The following is a 15,685-nucleotide window of genomic DNA, read 5'->3' on the forward strand; positions in this document are numbered from 1 at the left end:
GAAGACTTCCAAGGAAGTCCTATATATATATATATATATATATATATATATATATATATATATATAAACTGCTCTTTGTATCTGCACAGAAGTGTACAGAGCCTGCCTGGAAACAGTTTCAGGGTTTGACAGCCTCAGTGCCAGATTATTATTATTATTATTATTATTATTATTAATACCCCGCCCATCTGACTGAGTTTCCCCAGCCACTCTGGGTGGCTCCCAATCAAGTGTTTAAAACAATACAGCATTAAATATTAAAAATTTCCCTAAACAGGGCTGCCTTCAGATGTCTTTTAAAGAGAAGATAGCTGCTTATTTCCTTCACATCTGAAGGGAGGACATTCCACAGGGCGGGCACCACTACCGAGAAGACCCTCTGCCTGGTTCTCTGTAACCTCACTTTTCGCAATGAGGGAACCACCAGAAGGCCCTCGGTGCTGGACCTCAGTGTCCGGGCTGAACAATGGGGATGGAGATGCTTCTTCAGGTATACTGGACCGAGGCCGTTTAGGGCTTTAAAGGTCAGCACCAACACTTGGAATTGTGCTCAGGAATGTACTGGGAGACAATGTAGGTCTTTCAAGACCGGTGTTATATGGTCTCGGCGACCACTCCCAGTCACCAGTCTAGCTGCTGCATTCTGCATTCTGTAGTTTCCGGGTACCTTCAAAGGTAACCCCACATAGAGCGCATTGCAGTAGTCCAAGCGGGAGATAACCAGAGCATGCACCACTCTGGCAAGACAGTCCGCGGGCAGGTAGGGTGTCAGCCTGCGTGCCAGATGGAGCTGGTAGACAGCCGCCCTGGACACAGAATGGACCTGCGCCTCCATGGACAGCTGTGAGTCCAGAATGACTCCCAGGCTGCGCACCTGGTCCTTCAGGAAAACCTTTCTCTCTCTGCTTTCACCATGCAACACATAACATTATAAACGTCCATCTTGCCACTGGTTATGCACCTTTTCTCTAAACTTCACTCACCGTGCTGGTTAGCCATGGTGAGAACGAATGCTGGATTAAATGGGCCTGATCCAACAGGGCTTTTCTTATGGGAACATGGAGACGTTGTCTCCACCTGCCAGAAGACCTCTCCCCAATTTGCAGATTTTCTTTCTTCCATTTGCCTCATCCACATCTTTGAAGAAAGGGTTCTCGTAGTCCCAGGCTTTCCAAGATGGCGGGGCAGAAGTCCACGGCTTCTGATGGAAAACAATAACATCCTTTCTAAAGTCAACTTGCTATTCTTAACCAATTAGTTAGGGGTAGGTGGGTATGTATGAATGCAAAACAATTTGAATTTCCTACTCTCTATAAAAAAATCACCAACCCCCAAATGACACAGAGCCATGAAAGCCCATCTCATTCACAGTGGGAGATACTCCTGCCTGGTCATTTGAAGGGAAAGTCAAAAAGCACGTTTGGGTTTGTAATTAGATCTTAAGTGATTATGAAATTTGGGGGGAACTGGTGTTTATGACACCTGCTGGCTTGGATTTCCCCCTCCTGCTGGGGGGAGACATCAGAGTAATGAGCTGCAACTTAAATTAGCTGACCCCTCCTTGACCCACGGCTGACCCACTCAGGACCATCCGAGTCAAAAGAAAGTGGAGGCTCTCCCAGTTGCTCGCTGAACCGAAGAAAATATTTTCCCCTCTTCGACTTTCAAGCCTTCTTTTCTGTTGCTTTTGCATTTCACCTTGGAGGGAGAGGGGAGCGAGCGGCTGTGTGGGGGGGGGGGTTGGGGGGGGCGTTTGAAAAAGCTGGAGAGGTTTAAAAGCCACAGGTGATGTGATCTGTTAAAAAAAAACCTGGATTTCGACATCGGCTGCCTGGAGCAGATGGGAAAGCGATCAAACCGCTCGCCCTGTAGGTGGAAACATCTTTGCTGAAGTCATTAACGCTCCCCAAGAGGGATACTACCTGTATTGAAGGCAAGCAAATCATTTTTCTTGCTGCGATTTGATATTGAGAAATAACAGGAGGGAGATAAGCTGTATACCAGCATAAGGAGCTGTGTGTGTGTGTGTGTGTGTGTGTGTGTGTGTGTGTGTGTGTGTGTTGGCCCTACTAGGAATGAGACACATTGTAAAGGAAGGGGTGTTGCAGTGAAGTGCTGGGGAGGTGGCCCCAAGGTGCACCCAAAATACTCAACCTTTTTCAGCCGGGGGCCGGTTCAGCGTCCCTCAGACCAGTGGGCCGTACTGTATTTGGGGGGGGGGTTGGGAAACTGTGTACATGCAGCTACTCACACAGAGTCAATTAAGGTTTGGCAGACAGCCAGAAGGCAATCTGAAGGAGTAGGTCTGCCTGGTGATAACAGAGACATGGAGACCGCTCCCTGATTGGTCAAGCTCTCTCAAAGGGGTGATAATTAATGGCCTACTAACTGGTAGTTCTGGGTTCAGAGTTCTGTGTGTCAGTGAGTGTAGGAGTTGTGAGTCGTGTCAGAGAGAGCTAGCAAAAGATCCGTGTTCTGCTCCTGTAAATAGTCCACTGTATATAATAAATGGGACGCGGGTGGCGCTGTGGGTAAAAGCCTCAGCGCCTAGGGCTTGCCGATCGAAAGGTCGGTGGTTCAAATCCCCACGGTGGGGTGCACTCCCGTTGCTCGGTCCCAGCGCCTGCCAACCTAGCAGTTCGAAAGCACTCCCGGGTGCAAGTAGATAAATAGGGACCGCTTACTAGTGGGAAGGTAAACGGCGTTTCCGTGTGCGGCTCTGGCTCGCCAGAGCAGCGATGTCACGCTGGCCACGTGACCCGGAAGTGTCTCCGGACAGCGCTGGCCCCCAGCCTCTTGAGTGAGATGGGCGCACAACCCTAGAGTCTGTCAAGACTGGCCCGTACGGGCAGGGGTACCTTTACCTTTTATATAATAAACACCTAACTGCAAGTTCCTGGTTCCTGCTTCGTCTATCCTGTCTGCAGCCAAGTCGCCAATTGCTTCCGTGGATTCTGTGTGTACTCTGCTAGGTCTTGCTAAGGTCCTGCAACTATTCAGAAAGTTGTGAAACACCAAATAGGTTTTACCAATAGGTTATGGACTGCAGATTGGCGCAGATTGGTTGCAGCGAGTCCTGAAGCAGTGGACGCCTGGGTTAACAGTCTCCCAGATTCCTAGCGTAGGAGTTGGCGAGGACTGGCCGGAGATGATCAGCAGTAGCTGTGTCGTGTGTGTGTGTCGACGCCAGAAGCTGACCCAGCAAGACCTGCGTGTCCTGGGTGTTTGGACGAATTCCTATGCCCCACAAATAACCCAGAGATGCATTTTAAAAAAAAGGACACATTCTACTCTACACGCTGATTCCTGGATTGTCTGCGGGCCACATTGAGAAGGCGATTGAGCCGCAAGAATAGCGCAGGGATGGAAGAAGGAAGAAATTCCGACCAAAGAACTGTGGCAAGGGGAACTGATGGACTATGCGGAATTGGCGAAAGTGACACATAAACTACGTGATAAGGACAACTGTGATTTTAAGGAAGAATGGGAACCTTTGACAAAGTATTTAAAGAAACAACAAAATGAATTGGAGTCCTTGGCAGGTTTTGAATAAACATCCACAAATTTATTATGGGTAACATTTGTTGTTTAGTCGTGTCCGACTCTTTGTGACCCCCTGGACCAGAGCATGCCAGGCACTCCTGTCTTCCACTGCCTCCCGCAGTTTGGTCAAACTCATGTTCGTAGCTTTGAGAACACTGTCCAACCATCTCGTCCTCTGTCATCCCCTTCTCCTTGTGCCCTCCATCTTTCCCAACATCAGGGTCTTTTCCAGGGAGTCTTCTCTTCTCATGAGGTGGCCAAAGTAGTGGAGTCTCAGCTTCAGGATCTGTCCTTCCAGTGAGCACTCAGGGCTGATTCCCTTAAGAATGGATAGGTTGGATCTTCTTGCAGTCCATGGGACTCTCCAGAGTCTCCTCCAGCACCATAATTCAAAAGCATCAATTCTTTGGCGATCAGCCTTCTTTATGGTCCAGCTCTCACTTCCGTACATCACTACTGGGAAAAGCATAGCTTTAACTATACAGGCCTTTGTTGGCAAGGTGATGTCTCTGCTTTTTAAGATGCTTTTTAAGATTAGGAACCTAGAGACACCTTTGTCTTGGTAGCTGATGCATAACATCCCTGCTCCCCAGAGTTTCTAGAGTGAAGGCAGAAAGCACAGCACACAAACTGTGCTGTGTTCATAGGAAAAACAGAATCTGCCTTATACTCAGTCATGGAATCATAGAATCTTAGTTTTGGAGGGGAACCTGAGGGTCATCTAGTCCAACCCACTACAATGCAGGAGTCTCAGCTAAAACATCCATGGCAGATGGCCCTCCAACCTCTGCTTAAAAACCTCCATGAAAGAAGAGTCCACCACCTCCAGTGGGAGACCATTCCACTGTCAAACAGCTCTTAATGTCAGAAATCTTTTTCCTGATGTTTAGTTGGAATCTGTCCAGTAACGTGAAGCCATTGGTTCGAGTCCTACCCTCCAGAACAGGAGAAGCTGGACACAGTATTCCAGGTATGGTCTGACCAAGGCAGAATAGAGTAGAACTATCACTTCCCTCGATTTGGACACCTAGACTTCTGTTGCTGCAGCCTAGAATAGTGTTAGCTTTTGTTGCTGCTGCATCACACTGTGGACTCATGTTAAGTTTGTGGTCCACCAAAACCCCTAGATCAGAGGTCAGCAACCTAAGGCCCGTGGGCCGGAAGAGGCCCATGAGGGTCGCTTAACTGGCCCATGAGCTGCCCCCAAACCTAGCCACCTGCTCGCTGAGTCCCCGCGCACTGCGCTAAACCAGCGTAGCATGGCACAGGGACTATCTTCCGCGGCTCCAGAAATCGCTTCTGTGCATGCCCAGACACAAGAAATCACGTCTGTGCATGCCCACAGTGCTGGAAATTGCTTCTGCGCAGGCACGATTTCTGGCGTCTGGGCATGCGCAGAAGCAATTTCTGGCATCGTGCTGCACCTGTCCGGCCCATGGAGGATCTTCACGGGAGTGATCCGGCCCATGCCCGGTAAGCCTTGCCGACCCCTGCCCTAGATCCTTTTCAGCGTTGCATTTAATGCACATCTTGCAAGTACAGTGGTACCTTGGGTTAAGTACTTAATTCGTTCTGGAGGTCCGTTCTTAACCTGAAACTGTTCTTAACCTGAAGCACCACTTTAGCTAATGGGGCCTCCTGCTGCCGCTGTACTGCTGCTGCACGATTTCTGTTCTCATCCTGAAGCAAAGTTCTTAACCCGAAGTACTATTTCTGGGTCAGGTTTGTAACCTGAAGCGTCTGTAACCTGAAGTGTCTGTAACCTGAGGTACCTCTGTACTGCTAGTAAGCCCGGTGGAAGTAGCCTCAGAAGTGGAAGATATTGCTGGACGTTAATATTGACCAGTGGTATCAAAAAGTCTGGTGATATGCTCTTTTAGAGAAATGAACACAAAAACTAAGCGCAAAAGATTAAGGACCTATTTGAGAAAATCTGGAAAGCGTCTATTGACTATACAATTGTAAAGGTTATTACTTGCTCCCCCACCCTCAAAAACCTGTAGCAGCCTTTCTCAACATTTGAGCACCAGATATTGTTGGGCTAGAACTCCTTCCAAGGTGGGAGTTGTAGTACAGCAACATCTGGAGGCCCAAGGTTGAGAAAGGCCAATCTAGGCTATGAACATTTGAGTTAACTTTTCACCTCATGACCCTCTTGCAAAGAAATCCCCGTGAAGAAAATCTGAAGGAGAAAGAAAGAATTTGGATTATCGGAGGCGTCTTAAGTATGTTATGTTAATAACTTACCATTTGTATCTGTTTCGTTGGATTCATTTTTAAGTTGTGTGTTGTTGTTGTTGTTCTTTTAAAAAAAAGTTTAATAAAGAGGAAGAGGAAGGTTGAAAAAAAGAGAAAGAAGTATCAAGGCCAAAACAAAAAACGACACCGAAACACCGGCCCAAACCCATTAGCCTGTCTGCAGAAAACAATTGTCAGAGCAGCTTAGAAAGCCGCAGATTTGGCAGAGGCGTAACAGGATGTTTTTAAATTTTTATTTTTCAAAGCATCGGTGTGGCCCATCCTTCTTCAATTATTAATATTTTGAGTATTCGTTTCCCCTTATTTCCTTTCTCACTTCTTCATCTTTTTAGGGAAGGGGGGGTATAACTGTTTAGCCTGGGGTACAGTGGTAGGCAAACTAAGGCCCGGGGGCCGGATCCGGCCCAATCGCCTTCTCTCCCCCCCCTTTTTTCATCCTCAATTTTTTATTCCCCCCTGTTTTCCCCTCCCCCCTCCCCAAAGAAAAGAAATAACCCACCCTCCCACACAACCCTCCAGAGACTTCCTTCAGCTCCTCTTCCTGGTTTTTAAGCTCATGTTAGTCTCTGCATATTCTTAAATCGTAAAGATCTTTAATTTATCTATCTGTATGTTACCACGTCAGATGGTGACAGCAGCCATGAAATTAAAAGACGTCTGCTTCTTGGGAGAAAAGCAATGACAAACCTAGACAGCATCTTAAAAAGCAGAGACATTACCTTGCCAACAAAGGTCCGTACAGTTAAAGCTATGGTTTTCCCAGTAGTGATGTATGGGAGTGAGAGCTGGACCATAAAGAAGGCTGATCGCCGAAGAATTGATGCTTTTGAATTATGGTGCTGGAGGAGACTCTTGAGAGAAGATCAAACCTCTCCATTCTGAAGGAAATCAGCCCTGAGTGCTCACGGGAAGGACAGATCCTGAAGCTGAGACTCCAGTACTTTGGCCACCTCATGAGAAGAGAAGACTCCCTGGAAAAGACCCTGATGTTGGGAAAGATGGAGGGCACAAGGAGAAGGGGACGACAGAGGACGAGATGGTGGGACAGTGTTCTTGAAGCTACGAACATGAGTTTGGCCAAACTGCAGGAGGCAGGGGAAGACAGAAGTGCCTGGTGTGCTCTGGTCCATGGGGTCACGAAGAGTCGGACACGACTAAACAACTAAACAACAACAACAGGTTCCCAATAAGACCCTCCCCACTAAATGCACATTCATTTGGTTTCTGGGGAAAGCATCTTCTTGTCCCTGGTGCAAAAAACCACCACTTTTTTAATAAAAAAAAGTGGTATTTTATCTACCTATCTTGAAGCGCTAGTCATACAACCATACACCACAAATAAGAAGGAAATGTGCAAAAAATGTGTGTTTTTCCCTCTGATACCAAAAGGCATTTCATGACATGTATGCCTTGGGGAGGGGTCCGTGGAAAGAAGAGCCACATCTGCCGTTCCTCTAAGCTGTCCTCTCTCTCTCAGCCTGGCTCGGGAGCAAGAACGATCAGCAGGGAAACATCTCTCGTGTTCCTCCTCCTCCTCTCACACCAGGCGGTCTTCCTGAGGAAGGTTTTGAGGGTCTCGATCTGCTCTTTGGCCTCTTCGCCACACATTCCCCCCTCCAATACCTGTTTCCAATGACACTCTTGCCACAGGAGCTGCGACTGGCCCCAGTGGCGTAGCGTGGGTTGTCAGCACCCGGGGCAAGGCAAGTAATTTGCGCCCCCTAACCCGTGGATTTTAGCACTGCGAGTGCGAGCGCGCCCCCCCCCCAGATGTTGCGCCTGGTGCAGCCGGCCCCCCCCTGCACCCCCCACGCTACGCCACTGACTGGCCCAGCTCAGAGACTCGTCCGATTTTGCAATTATGGGAACGAGCTGCGGCCACAAGGCCTCTCAGGCCCCCGCCCTCTCTTTCTCCCAGAAGTCTGGGGAGGAACAGCTGGTTTCTGGCACCTTCGGCCGTGACAAGGACCATTCCAAAGAAAGAGAGCCAGACCCGGAGGAAGGACGGGGTGGGTGCACCAAGCAGGAGGGGGGAGCTCGAAAATGCAAAACAGCCCTCCGTTCAATGGACTTAGCAGCCACAGCTGGGCTTATTTTAGAACCCGCCTTGGCAGCGAGAGGTTAAGAGGAGAGTGATCTCAGCATGAGGAGTCTATTATTAAGGCGCTTGTTGCTCAAAGCTCGGCAAAGGGGTGCAGCAGGAACGCTTCTCGTACGCTGCACGGACCTTGTTTTGTCCCAGGGTAGGCCCCACCCGTGCTGATGTCATGCACAGCGGACATCTGGCGATGTGGAGTGTCTGTGTGTGTGTGTGTGTGTGTGTGTGTGCATGCCCGCATCCACACCAGGCAAAACGAAAAAGAAAGAGCTGTTTGCTAAATGGAAGGGAGCAGACACAACGTCGGCAGGTGGAAAGTGAAGTAAGCCCGGGGCTTTCCATGCAACTGGTGAAGAGGCTGGCCCTAGAACAATAGGATCCAGAATGCAGCAGTCTGATCGGTCCTAGAACAGTAGGATTCAGAATGCAGCAGTCTGATTGGTCCTAGAACAATAGGATCCAGAATGCAGCAGTCTGATTGGTCCTAGAACAATAGGATCCAGAATGCAGCAGTCTGATTGGTCCTAGAACAATAGGATCCAGAATGCAGCAGTCTGATTGGTCCTAGAACAATAGGATCCAGAATGCAGCAGTCTGATTGGTCCTAGAACAATAGGATCCAGAATGCAGCAGTCTGATTGGTCCTAGAACAATAGGATCCAGAATGCAGCAGTCTGATTGGTCCTAGAACAATAGGATTCAGAATGCAGCAGTCTGATTGGTCCTAGAACAATAGGATCCAGAATGCAGCAGTCTGATTGGTCCTAGAACAATAGGATTCAGAATCCAGCAGTCTGATTGGTCCTAGAACAATGCAGCAGTCTGATTGGTCCTAGAACAATAGGATCCAGAATGCAGCAGTCTGATTTGTCCTAGAACAATAGGATTCAGAATCCAGCAGTCTGATTGGTCCTAGAACAATGCAGCAGTCTGATTGGTCCTAGAACAATAGGATCCAGAATGCAGCAGTCTGATTGGTCCTAGAACAATAGGATTCAGAATGCAGCAGTCTGATTGGTCCTAGAACAATAGGATTCAGAATGCAGCAGTCTGATTTGTCCTAGAACAATAGGATCCAGAATGCAGCAGTCTGATTGGTCCACAGGAGCCACCCAATCCAACTCCAGGTGGAAGTGAATCCCGGAATTAGCCAATCACATGGGGCCCTTTGTGTAAATAGTGTATATAAAGCAGACATTGTGGGGGAACTTCCATTCCTCCTCACCACTATGAGCTGAATAAAGAGCATGAAATCCACTCTCGACTCCGAGTATATTTCAATGCAGAAACCACCTTATTGATCATCCTCCTCAGGCGGCATCCTTGGCCTCCTCTGCTGCCGCTCGCTGCCACTTGCCACAGAGGTGATTTTCGGGTAGCGCAGCCTGTTTGGCCGCACCAGGAACTGCACATCAGGGGGCGCCACAGCAATGCTGCGGAATGGAGTGCGAGAGGAGGGGCACCAAATTTTAGCGCTGCCCATGGCTGCTGCTCATTCGGGCTGGATTAACCATTAAGCAAAATAAGTACACACTTGGAGCATTAATTTTTTTAACATTAACAGTCACCAATTAATTTCTTAGCTGAGCGTTCCTTTTTCTTGGTTGAAGCATAGTGAAAAACCCAATAGAAAAACTATGCAACAAGGCCGGCTGGGTGCCTTATCTTGGCTAAGTATAGAAGCAGATGTGTTTTGTTTTTATAATAAATTTTATTCGGTTTTGGAAAACGTAAACACATTAACTTCTCATTCAATAAGAAAAATGATATAACTCTGGCCGTGGCAAAATTTCTTTTGGAGGTAGGAAGAATTAGAAACCAACATGTCTTGGATAAAACACAGTGGCTGCCTAGTAATGTCTTGTCTGTATTTCTGCGGGTCTTTGGACCATAATAAAGAATGTGTGCATATACGTTTCATCTTGCAAAATGAACAAGGTGTCTTCCCACCCTGACCTCTGTGGTGTTCTTATTCCCAACCCTGCTCTGCTGCATTATATGTCAAACAATATCTAATACATTTTTCCTCCATTACATTTATTGTCATTCTCCATCCACTGCTCATAATTCGAATCCTGTCCGCAATTTCATTTGACTATACAGTGGTACCTCAGGTTACATACGCTTCAGGTTCCAGACTCCGCTAACCAAGATAGTACCTCAGGTTAAGAACTTTGCTTCAGGACAAGAACAGAAATCATGCTACGGCGGCGCGGTGGCAGCAGGAGGCCCCATTAGCTAAAGTGGTGCTTCAGGTTAAGAACAGTTTCAGGTTAAGAACAGACCTCCGGAATGAATTAAGTACTTAAACCGAGGTACCACTGTAGTTCTTTCTCAGATATTCCAGAAAGGGTTTCCATTCTTCAATAAAAAGTCGGTTGCTTTGGCCTCTCACTCTTGCTGTCAACTTCGCCAATTCTGCATAGTCCTTGAGTTTTGTGATCCATTCACGTCAGATTGGTTTTGGAGGATCTGATCAAAGACTTTGCAACTGGGAAATGTAGGTGAAATATTTTCAGATATAAATAAAGCGGCTGTATATCGAAATGGGGACGCGGGTGGCGCTGTGGGTAAAAGCCTCAGCGCCTAGGGCTTGCCGATCGAAAGGTTGGCGGTTCGAATCCCCGTGGCGGGTTGCGCTCCCGCTGCTCGGTCCCAGCGCCTGCCAACCTAGCAGTTCGAAAACACCCCCGGGTGCAAGTAGATAAATAGGGACCGCTTTATAGCGGGAAGGTAAACGGCGTTTCCGTGTGCTGCTCTGGTGCTGGTTCGCCGGAGCAGCTTCGTCACACTGGCCACGTGACCCGGAAGTGTCTCCGGACAGCGCTGGCCCCCGGCCTCTTGAGTGAGATGGGCACACAACCCCAGAGTCTGGCAAGACTGGCCCGTACGGGCAGGGGTACCTTTACCTTATATCGAAATGAACATTACTTCCCATCTTGATTCATTTGGAAAAATAAAATTTTATTTTACGGTTTACTCTTGTTCACATTTTGAATTAGATATATATGGGGGTACCAAAAGGTCTTAATCTAACCCTGCTGCTCATAACTGTCAGCACCTCCATGTTTTCCACTCATGAGCTCTGCAAGTGCAGCTTTCTCCCAACTGAAGTGCAGAGTGTTTGAGGATCAGGACATCTGCAAGGAAACCAAAACGCTTGTTTACAGAGCTGTTGTACTACCAACCTTACTATATGCTTGTGAAACATGGGCCACTTATAAATGCCATCTCCAGCTCCTTGAAAGATTCCATCAACAGTAAAATTTTACACATCACTTGGGAAGAAAGGTGAACTAATATCAGTGTACTGGAAGAAGCAAAGATCACCAGTGTTGAAGCAATGATTCTCCAACATCAGCTCCGTTGGACTGGTCATGTTGTGCGGATGCCTGATGATCGTCTTCCAAAGCAACTACTCTATTCCAAACTTAAAAATGGAAAGCGTCATGCTGGTGGTCAACAAAAGAGGTTTAAAGACTCTCTCAAGGCAAATCTAAAAAAATGTAGTATAAACACCAACAATTGGGAAACAGTTGCCTGTGAGCGCTCCAGTTGGAGAATAGCCTTTACCAAAGGTGTCATGGGCTTAGAAGACACTCGAATTCAGGACACAAAGGAGAAATGTGCTAAGAGGAAGGCACGCTTGGCAAATCCACACCGTGATCACCTCCCGCCCAGGAACCAATGTCCCCAGTGTGGAAGGACATGTGGATCCAGAATTAGTCTCCACAGTCACTTACAGACTCATTGTTAAAACCGTGTTTATGGAAAATAATAATAATAATAATAATAATAATAATAATAATAATAATAATAATAATAATAATATATTATTATTTATACCCCGCCCATCTGGCTGGGTTTCCCCAGCCACTCTGGGCGGCTTCCAACAAAACACTAAAATACAATAACCTATTAAACATTAAAAGCTTCCCTGAACAGGGCTGCCTTCAGATGTCTTCTAAAAGTTTGGTAGTTATTTTTCTCTTTGACATCTGGTGGGAGGGCGTTCCACAGGGCGGGCGCCACTACCGAGAAGGCCCTCTGCCTGGTTCCCTGTAACTTGGCTTCTGGCAGGGAGGGAACCGCCAGAAGGCCCTTGGAGCTGGACCTCAGTGTCTGGGCAGAACGATGGGGGTGGAGACGCTCCTCCAGGTATACTGGGCCGAGGCCATTTAGGGCTTTCAAGGTCAGCACCAACACTTTGAATTGTGCTCGGAAACGTACTGGGAGCCAGTGTAGGTCTTTCAAGACAATCTTACTCAGCTATGAGTGATCGCCAAAGAAGAAGAGTCTTGCCATCACCACCTGCTGCCACCTTCTCTGTCCCCAACCACCCCCTATGCTTCCTCAGCCTCCTCCTGCTCCTCCACGGTTGTCCAAAATATTTGCAGGGGGCATCATACTGAGAACAACCATGGGAAATACTTAGGGAAGCTCCCCTCCATCCTCCGAGGGCAAGAGTTTTCCTACTTCAGAAGCATGGGTGGTTTCCCCCCCTACATTCCCTATAAAAAGAACACGCCACTTATTTCAAATTTTGAAATCCTCCTGCCTTTGCTATTGTTCAGACAACTTTGGCAGATCCCTCCATCCCGTTGTAAATAATAGATGTTTAATTTGCAAGGAGCAAAGCTCTCCTCCCCGACTCCTGGCAGGCTTTCTGCATCAGCTGCATCTCATCTGGCTGTAATTCATCCTGCTGGCTCGGCGTCCGGACTGGCAGCCTGCGTTTTCTCTCCCCTTCCCATGCTGGGCGCGCCAAACTCCGTCTCTGCACACCTCGCCGCACTGCGGAAGGAGGAGGAAAAGCAAGAGGGGGCAGCGGGGGATTTGCAGGGTTTGAATGGTGGATAGAGCCAGGGCTGTTTTTCTTAAAACATGTTTAGGGGTACTCAAGAAAACCACCATTTTAAGAGTTCACATCAGAAAAAATAAATATGGTAAATGGACCAAGGTACAAAGATTCAAGGGACGCGGGTGGCGCTGTGGGTTAAACCACAGAGCCTAGGACTTGCCGATCAGAAGATCAGTGGTTCAAATCCCCGTGACGGGGTAAGCTCCCGTTGCTCGGTCCCTGCTCCTGCCAACCTAGCAGTTCGGAAGCACGTCAAAGTGCAAGTAGATAAATAAGTACTGCTCTGGCGGGAAGGTAAACGGTGTTTCTCTGTGCTGATCTGGTTTGCCAGAAGCGGCTTGGTCATGCTGGCCACATGACCTGGAAGCTGTACGCCGGCTCCCTCGGCCAATAAAGTGAGATGAGCGCCGCAACCCCAGAGTCGGCCACGACTGGACCTAATGGTCAGGGATCCCTTTTCCTTTACAAAGATTCACAAAATGTTTAGGGGTCTGCGTGCCCCCGCGTGCCCCCAGGAAAAAAAGCACTGGATAGAGTGATGGTACCATGTATTTTGAACGTGGTAGCGGTCATAGGAACACAACTGGCAAACTGAGTTGTCAGGTTATGTTTTCGAGAGAATCGGAATTAGAATGTTATCCCCGTGGTGTGTTGTTGTTGAAATAAGATTTCATTAAAACTTTTTCATAATACAAGAAGATTAAAGAAACTAATGCAAATAAAGACAGAGAGATAGAGAGACACCAAAGGGAAACCAAAAAAGAGAGAGGAAATGAAAATTTTAAAAGAAGAAAGATGATGTTTTCAGATACATTTGGCCCATTGAGTGTTGAGCAGCTGCAGGAAAAGTGTGGAAAAGTGACCCTGCCTATACTTTTGCAGGAAAATGTCACCAATCCACCTTAAATTCTTTAATAGCTGAGCTTCAGCAGCCAGGCATTTTTAGGAAATGTGTGGAGTGTTTATTCCTTTACAGTGGTACCTTGGTTCTCGAACTTAATCCATTCTGGGAGTCCATTCGGCTCCCGAAACTGTTCAAAAACCAAGGCGCGGCTTCCGATTGGCTGCAGGAGCTTTTTGCACTCAATCAGAAGCTGCATCAGACGTTCAGCTCCCACAAAACGTTCACAAACCAGAACACTTACTTCCGGGTTTGTGGCGTTCAGGAGCCGATTTGTTCGGCAGCCAAGCCATTCAAGAACCAAGGTACCACTGTATTGTAAATTGAGCCTTACACTGCAAGCCTTTACATGTCTACTCAGAAGTAAGTCGCAATGTATTCAAGAGAGCTTACTTCCAGGTAACTGGGTAAAGACTGGGCAGCCTTATAGTGCAATCCTAAGTATTTTCTCTTAGAAAGTCCTACTGAGCTCAATAGGATTTACTCTTTGGTATGTTCCTGATCATTCTCACAGTTTCTATTATTATTATTATTATTATTATTATTATTATTAATCACAGCTTTTTCCCTGACAGGGACTCAAGTTAGCTTACCAAATTTTTTAAATTTAATTCCATTTATCTGCGGAAGGTGTTGTACACAATCCCTTTCCTTGTACATTTTTTTTTCTTCACAACAACCCTGAGAGGTTGTCATTGGCTCAAGGTGACCAGTGTTGATGTGTATGTGATGTCTATGATTCCATCAACGGTGTCTCCGAAAAATTTTACACATCACTTGGGAAGACAGGCAAACTCATGTCAGTGTACTAGGAGAAGCAAAGATCACCAGTGTTGAAGCAACGATTCTTCAACATCAACTTCGTTGGACTGGTCATGTTGTGCGGATGCCTGATGATCGTCTTCCAAAGCAACTACTCTATTCCAAACTTAAAAATGGAAAATGTAGTGCTGGTGGTCAACAAAAGAGGTTTAAAGACTCTCTCAAGGCAAATCTTTTTGAAAATGTAGTATGAACACCAACAACTTGGAATCACTGGCCTGTGAGTGCTCCAGTTGGAGAACAGCCTTTACCAAAGGTGTCATGGGCTTTGAAGACACTTGAACTCTGGACACAAGGGAGAAACGTGCTAAGAGGAAGGCATGCTTGGCAAATCCACACTGTGATCAACTCCTGCCCAGAAACCAATGTCCCCACTGTGGAAGGACGTGTGGGTCCAGAATTGGCCTCCACAGTCACTTACGGACTCATTGTTAAAACCGTGTTTATGGAAGACAATCTTACTCGGCTATGAGGGATTGCGAAAGAAGAAGAAGCTATTTCTTTTTCTTCACACGTTAGAAAGCATGCACCACTATAGCTCCCCTTCCATACAATGGGATGGAATCCTGACCACTGCCCCTCCCAGGCTACCACCACCACTGAAGCAGCCCAGGCCCCCAGAGATGATTTGGGCAAACTCCAAGAGATATTAGCAGCTCCGACGAATTTCTCGGATCAAATTGCCAAGGCTGCTGAAAGCTTTGGCCGGCCGTTTCAAAGGGATCGACAACATCTTTCTGGGTCTGGGTTTTTTTAAAGCGTTTCTCATGTCGAAAAACAAAACCCTCCAGCTGCCGGCCCTTGCGCAATCCCCATATGCTGCGCCTCGAGGCCTGTGATGGCTAATGCATCCCAGGGCAGCCTCTCATTGGGGGGAAACTGTGCCGGGCCTGATTCTGACAGGGAGTCGGAGAAAGCTCTGTTGACCGAGTGCCAGGAACGCCTCTCGAGCAGGCCAGCTCGTTCATTGTTTAGTCGTTTAGTTGTGTCCGACTCTTCGTGACACCATGGACCAGATCACGCCAGGCACTCCTGTCTTCCACTGCCTCCCGCAGTTTGGTCAAACTCATGCTGGTAGCTTCGAGAACACTGTCCAACCATCTCATCCTCTGTCATCCCCTTCTCCTTGTGCCCTCCATCTTTCCCAACATCAGGGTCTTTTCCAGGGAGTCTTCTCTTCTCATGAGGTGGCCAAAGTATT

This window comes from Podarcis muralis, chromosome 1, assembly GCF_964188315.1.
Source record: "Podarcis muralis chromosome 1, rPodMur119.hap1.1, whole genome shotgun sequence".
Taxonomy (NCBI): domain Eukaryota; kingdom Metazoa; phylum Chordata; class Lepidosauria; order Squamata; family Lacertidae; genus Podarcis; species Podarcis muralis.